Raw genomic sequence first — 8,113 nt, forward strand, 5'->3', positions numbered from 1 at the left:
TTGAATAATATTTATCATGTTTTATGAAATCTCTATAAATATGACTCCTTTCTAACCATAGAATCAATTAATTAGTTCTCTAGTGAGAAAATCCCCAAGCTCTCTCTTCCTCTCTAACCCTAGCTAGTATTTTGAGAAGAATAGGAGTTTGTCTCTTAATTCTGGCGTGTGATCTAGAGGCGTGGTTCTTTTGTTCGGCGCTAGGAGATCTATGACAATCCAAGAGATAAATTCCGTATATCAAAGAAAATCTTTTAAACATTAAGAGGTAATTTTCTAGGCCTTTTAATTAAATTACGGTGTTCATTAAAACAATTAGAATATATCACAAATATATTGTTGCTTCCGCATAGCCTTTTTGATGTTATATGATTTTTTGAAATATTAACTAATAGATTGATCAATTTGCAATTTTTTATATTTAAATTGAAGCTATCAATGGATAGATTGACAGATTTTTTTTTCGCACAACAACAAAGTAATCTATTTTGCAACATATATCATCCAAATCAAGGGAGCTACCCAAAACCTCTTATTGAATATGGATGGATAGCATTGGGGAGCACATCAAGAAGAATTTCAGATAGATGAGAAGCTCGAAGAGGATGTACTTCAGTTGGAAAGAGTGTTAGCTAAATTCATTGAAGCATCCAATGCCTGTTTCCAAAATATTGAGGCTAGATTAAGATTTTAAGAAATATCCATTTAAAACCTTGACCGTCAAATTGGAGAGATTTTGGATATACTTTCTAAGGAAAAAGAAGAATTTGAACAAGCAAGATAAGTTTCTTCCAAACATGATGTGGCCATGAATGACATTGATGAAATATTGCAAAATGAGTATGTTGTTGCAGAAATTGAAGAGATGCAAGAAGAACCTTGCTTTAAAAGTGAAGATTGCTTTAATGGGTAGTATACATGTGAGCTGGAAATGATACAAAGACATTTGTCGAAGATGTGTTGCTTTCAAGCTGAAAAAAAAGAAGAAACAAACACTAAGGTAATGGAACAAGCATCTCTCTTTGGGATTGATCAACTCATAAAATACAAGATAGAGGTTTTGGGAAGGGAAGAAGATGTGGGTAGGAGTTGTAAACCATCCAATCACCCACCTATGTTAAGATTGGACAATTCCTAACCCTAATTGTTTCTTTGGAGGCCAAAGGTAAGATGATTGGACTCGCCAACAAATACTCCACCTCTGCAAATAGATTTTTGGTTTAAAGGAAGTAGCTATACAATTTCTAGTTGGGAGGAGTATACTCTCTTCAAGCCTCCATAAGGTAAGGAAGAGGTACGTCAAGCTTAGTGACGTAAAATAAGCGCTTCTTCGGAGGCAAGCCAAGTTTTTAATTGTCTTCTAGCTTAGATTTTAATTTATGCAGTAATGTTTGCAATAAGTGTGTGCCTTGCTTAATTTTTGTTGGCATAGTTTAGTTTGTAATATATAATTATAGTTGAAGAATTAGTGTTAATTTGAATGAATGTTCGTGTTGACTGTCTGCAAAAATTCTGCAGTCCACACGGTCATGTGGAATTTCCATGCAACCGTGGATAGTAACCACGTGGGGTGTGGAATTTCCACATCCCACATGTGCCTTATAAGAATGTGAGGGATCACTATTCACCTTCTTCATCTCCAAAACCCTTCAACTTCCCATTCCTCCATCTTCAAGAGTTCCAACCTTTGTCGTCCTAAACTATTTTTCTTCAACTTCTTATAGTTCTAGGATTGTTTTCTGGCTTTTCCACTGAATTTTCTTCTCCGATTCATCCTGGTAATCCCCCATCTCTTCCCATCTTCTCCATGCCCTCATTTTCAACTCTATGGAGATTTCTTGGTTTTTTAAGTGCTACTTTTCATGGAAATTCATGGTAAACACTTGAGAATGCATGTAAAATTAATTTACTGAGCCATTGGGGCCTAACCTTGCCATTTTGGCAAAAGGTCGGGCTCCCATGTGGTCGTTTTACCGAGCCACGTGACTGCCTTGGTTAGCCACACAACGCAGGCCGCCCACATAACCGTGTGGGCTGGCAACGTGAGGCCAACATAGCCACGTGATTGTGTGGCTAGGCCATACAGTCGCGTGGCCCTTATGGTGCACCAAACAGAGCCCACATGGGTGTGTAGCTTGCCCATGATCCCACGTAGGCTGGAAATGTGGCCAATAAAGGCCACCCGAGAGTGGATTCTTGCACCTTGACATATCATGTAAGTTTGCATTTCTTTGCCAATTTTCTTGTAGGTATGACACCAAGGACCAAAAATCTTGCCCTCTAATGCCTTGATCGTATATAGCTAACCTTGGACGAGGACATTGCTTCTGACACACCAGTAGCACCAGCAGATGATGCCGATTCTTGAGGTGTCCCAATCATAAGAGTTTAGTTATCTATACTGTTGTTTTCATTTCTAGTTTTCTTTATTTATCTTGTGGAATTTAGTTATCTTTATACTTTGTTTTGATTATGCGAGTTGAGCTTTATTTTGCTAATTTATAAGAACTCGTGCATATTTTCTATTTTTTGTTGAGCTTGACTGAACACCTTATATCATTGCAGATGATCATTACAGTGATGTTGATGATGGTTTAGTCATATCCATGGCCGAGTGACATTGTCAAACGGTTGTGTGAACTTTACAATCCATTGAACACAACACACACATGAGTTAAACTTCACCAAACGATTAATGAGGAGTTCAGGGGAGTATTGTTTCATTTGCATTCCCGCACACATTTAGCTTTTATTGATGATATTCTTATTGTGCTTACATGCGTAGATTGAGGACAATGTGCATCTTACGTGTGGGGAAGGATTCACCTTATACATGGCTTGTACTTGTGTTTTTCATGATCATGCTCATGTTGCCAATGAAGGTTCACTTTAGGGTTGAGGGTTTAATTCTTAGTTTTTTGAGGTTGTAAACACTAGGTTTTATCATGTTCTAGTTTTCATTCAATTTCCTTGAAATTTTTGTCCAATTGCTAATTCATGCACTTTTCTCACTCATTAGACCTAAGAAAACTCTAGTTCAATACTCTTGGGACTCCACAGTGATAGTTTTACTCTAAAAAAAAATTAGAAAATCAGAAAATTAGAAAAATTTCAGAAATTGTGTTTTGTGTGTACATAGGGGGTGAAATGAGCTAACACATATGATGTATGTAAGTACTCTCATTAGTCTGATGCTTGTTCTGCCCTACTAAGAGAAAGAGCTATCTCATGGGATGAATGAAAGATACCACTGTCGGTAGAAAGAGCTACGACCTCGAAAGTATGAAAGTCACTTGGGGGGCCACTCGGGAAAGGGCTACCTTAGAGGTTGTGTGAAGCTACTACATATTCTTTTTGTATATAAATAAGTTCCATTTTAATAAAAACTTTGTAGTGGACATAGTGTTGACATGAGTTGAGTTTTTCACACACACACTTTCGGACAACATTACTTTCATTTCTTATTGGATTATTTGCTAGAGTATTGATTGGTTTATCTAGTGTTTGACTCTCTCCATGGTTTAGAATTTTATTCTTGTACTCTCTTGGTGAAACTAAGGCCAAGCACTTCTCTTTTCTTTCCATGAGTTTAATGTTTAGTTTTGCTTTAGGACAAGCAAAGGCTTAAGAGAGGGAGGGGGGGGAGTTTGATAAGTACGTGAGTAGACATATTTCTCTATACGTTTTACATGCATTGAGCATCATTTTTACCATGGTTTATGTCTCATAAAGTGTATTTAGTGTTCCTTTGTGCAAATAGGTTGTGAATGTCTTGAAGGAAGAAAAGAAAGCAAAGATAGGTTATGAGGCACATTTTGGGAGTTTTTGTACAACATAAGGATTAAGACACAAGAGGAGCTAATGTACAAGGGGGTGTGTGCCAATTTCAAAGAGAACTCAAGCTAAATTGTGAGTTGGAAGGGCACAAAAGTAATCACACTCCTATGCCCCACTTGTGTGAAGAAGTCAAGAACTTTCCCCAATGATGTATAGACGACAAGAAGCCTCATAACCTACAAAGTTGATGTGTGCCCGTCCATGTGGGCTGAAGAGAAGAGAGTAGAGCCTTGTTACGAAGAATATTATAGCAAATTACTGTAGCTTCAGGGTGGATGCCATCAAGACGTCGAAGCTCTAAATCAAGGCCATCAGTTCAGATAAAAGGGTGCTGGGGTTTATTTCTATGGTTTTTATATACTTTCATTCATTGATGGTTTATTTTGTATATTGCTTCATGGAGAGCTAAACCCCTGGAGGGTATTTGAGCTTGTGAACCCAAGGATTCTAATCTTATGTGGATTTGCTTTATGTTTCTATTAAATCAGAGTTTGATTGAGTTTCAATCTTATTTGCCAAATGCTAGCTTGCCTTGTTGATCTTATGGTTGTTTGGTTTGCATGATTTGTTCACCTTGGTGAGAGAAAGGTCTCCATTAGGGTTAGAACCTTAAGATTGAAGAGGGATTGAGAGGGTGAGTAATGAGATAGTGGGGCGTCCCCTTTCCCCTTCGATTGGTGTATTCTATCGCCATATTCCCTAGGCTTTATTTGACCATATTTGATGTGGGGTATGAGATTGAGAGATTTCTCTACCAGGACCTTGTAGGAGGTTAGGGACCTTTCACCTAGAGGTACGGTTAGGTCTATTCTTAAGAATCAGATACATCCTTTGGAATCCCTAGAGTATTATGCAGTCATATTTGCTGTGAGGTTTTGAGACTCAGAGATTTCTCCACCTGGACCTCGTAGGGGACCAGTATCAATAATATGGAGGTAGGATCTGATTATCTTTGGATTTCCATGACTTAATATTCTCATTCTAGAATCACTTTGCACACCTGGTACCTAATTCCTGAATCCTTGGTGGAGTATTGCCTGAATACGCCACTTTTACTGATTGAGATCTCCCTGTATGTTACCCTTACAGATTCATTTTTGGTATTCATTTCTTTGCACATTAGATCATCACATCATCCCATTTATCATTAAGCTAGATAGCAGAGAAGTAGTTAGTACTAGTAACCATGTTCCCTGTGGATTCGACTACTCGACCCAATTGGGTACTTTATTACTTCAACACCCATGCACTTGCGTGTACACGCACACAAAGAGGTGTGTGCATTGTATACTTAGACAACTTTTGTGCTATACTTAATAACCCTAGATGGATACTATGCTCGGATATCGTTTCTTGCCTTGACTCCTCTTTCATTTTATTTCTTTATTTCTTATTTCATTCTCTTTTGTTTATACACCCATTATTCGATCGATTAGGCTAATTTTCAGAATTAGGGCTATTTCTAGTATTTACTTTATTCTCAGTAGACTGACATTCTGCTTTATGCACATTATAATTATGCAATAAGTATGTAGACCTGCGCCCTTATCAAATTTTTTATGCCATTGCCTGGAAGATTAGTGACATTAGGAACACTTAAATTTGTGTCCCTTTAGCCATTTGTTTTCTACTTGTGTCATTGTTACTCTTTTATTTTGGTACTACATATTCATACCTTGATGTTTGCCAATTATTTTCAGGTTATCTTCCTAAGGATAATTTGTGCATTAGTAGACTAGTTGAGAGTTATAAATGGAAACATGGATAGTTTTGTCCAATTGAATCACAGGATGGAGAGTGATTGTTATGTAAAGGTCAATGAGGAATACACGATGATAAAATTGCTTGAATAGTAATTTTAGTTTGAATTAAGACAGTTTTAGGATTCGATTGAATAAACTCTTGAGGAAGCGTTGAATCACTTTATGATTTCTTTGGGGAAGGACACAATGCAAGGAGAACATCAAGACAGAGAAATTGAAATTTCATCATTTTTAGGGATTTAGAGTGTAATGATAGTATTAGTAGAAAACGAAAAGGAACATCAAGAAAATGACATTACACTGTAATTACTAGAGTTGAAGTACTAGTCATTGAGAAGAAACTCATTGTTTAGAACAAGAAACTAAAAACATCCTTTGAAGAACTTCCAGAACTCTAATTGAAGAAGCTACCGGATCATTTGGAGTGCGCTTTAAGACTGAAAAATCTAATGTCCCAGTTATCATCTCGTCTCACTTATCTTATGATTAAAAGAAGAGGTTGGTGGAAGTTCTTAGGCAACATCAAGGAGAATCGTGTGGAAGATTTTTGATATCAAGGGTATAAATACCTCATTTTATACCCATAAGATCCTAATGGAGGATAATTTCAAGCCTATTGTACATCCTCAAAGGAGATTGAATCTAAACATGAAGGAGGTGGTCAAAGCCGAGGTGATCAAGGTACTAGATGACGGGGTGATCAATCTAATTTTTAACAGTGTGTGGGTGAGCCCCGTCCAAGTTGTGCCCAAGAAGGATGGAATAACAGTGATTACCAATGACAGGAATGAACTAATCCTTACACGCACTGTTACAAGCTGGAGGGTTTACATTGATTATAGACGGTTGAACAATGTCACTAGAAAGAATCATAGGGAATGGAAGTAAAACTTTGAATGACACAAACACACCAATTTGCATGCGTGTATCGCAAGTGCACGGTTGTCGATGTAATAAAGTACCCAATGAGTCGGTTAGTCGAATTCATTGAGAACGAAAGTATTAGTAGTAACAACTTCTCACTGATCTAGCCATAATCAAGAGTATGCTAAAATGAACTCAATCGCAAGAATATGAATATTGCAAGTAACAAGGAAGAGTAAAAGTAAGGGAAGTCTCAATTAATAAAGATGACATACCCGGGAAATGCTCCCTTTAGGATCTAACATGAAGTGCAAGACTTACTATATGTTTCTAAACTGAGTTAAATGAGTCGAGATAATCAATGAACAATTGATCCCTACCTCCAAGTCACCGATACTAGTCCTCTATGAGGTCCCAATGGAGAAATTGCTCAATCTAAACAACTCACACCACATATGACCTCAATAGACTCTATGGATTCCTAAGAGTACACCCGATTCCTAAAGATAGACCTAACCCTACTTCTAGGTGAAAGATCCCTAACCCCTTACAAGGTCCCGACAGAGAAATCTCTCAATCTCATGCCTCACACCAAATATGGATGCATAAAGCCTAGGGAATATAGAGGTAGGAAAGTACTAATCGGAGGGGAAAGGGGACGCTCTACTATCTCATGACTCACCCTCTCAACCCTCTCAATCTTGGAGTTTTAACCCTAATGAAGACCTCTTTCTCACCGAGGCATCAAATCATACAATGTAAATCAATCACAAGGATTAATACGACATGCAAGCAATGAGAAAACAAGATTTAAATTCAAATAAACTTGGATTCAATAGAAAACATAGTAAATCAATACAATGATATGATCCTAGGGTTCACATGCCCAAATACCTACTAGAGTTTAGCCCTCCATGTGGCAAATTACAAAGAAAATAATAGTGCAATGAAAATAATGAAAATCATGGAATAAAACACCCTTGAATCGTGATGATGGCCTTGATGGGTCACTCAACATCTTGAAGGATCCCTCTCCAAAGCTAGGTTGCCGAAGGCTCCCTTGATGCTATAACAAAGAAAATATCTATCAAAGTTGGTGAAGAAACGGCCCCCAAATTTGCCAAAGAGCTTTCCTCAAAACCCTAGCGGCTTTGCCTTTCAAATGCTAGCAAAATGTCACCAAAGAATAGGACAAAAAGACTATTTATAGTCGGAAACTGGGTCTGTCATGTGCCTCCACGTGACTGTGTGAGCTTTCCACATGAGCGTGTGGGCTGGAAAACCCACCATGTGACCGTGTGGAAATTTCACATTGGTGCATGAACAATGTTTTACTATAGTACTGCTACAGTGATTTGCTATAGTATTGTGCTACGTACTTTACTATAGTACTCTTCATAACAAGGCTCCATACTCTTCTCTTGAGGTTATAGGAGTGTGACTGGCTTTGTGCCCTTCCAACTCATAATTTAGATTGAATTCTCTTGGAAGTTGGCACATGCTCCCATGTACATGAGCTCCTCTTGTGTCTTGATCCTTTTGTTGTACAAAAACTTCCAAAATGTGCCTTCATAACCTATCTTTGCTTCCTTTTCTTTCTTCAGAACATTCACAACCTATTTGCACCAAAGAACACCAAATACACTTTA

This window comes from Dioscorea cayenensis, chromosome 4, assembly GCF_009730915.1.
Source record: "Dioscorea cayenensis subsp. rotundata cultivar TDr96_F1 chromosome 4, TDr96_F1_v2_PseudoChromosome.rev07_lg8_w22 25.fasta, whole genome shotgun sequence".
Lineage (NCBI taxonomy): Eukaryota > Viridiplantae > Streptophyta > Magnoliopsida > Dioscoreales > Dioscoreaceae > Dioscorea > Dioscorea cayenensis.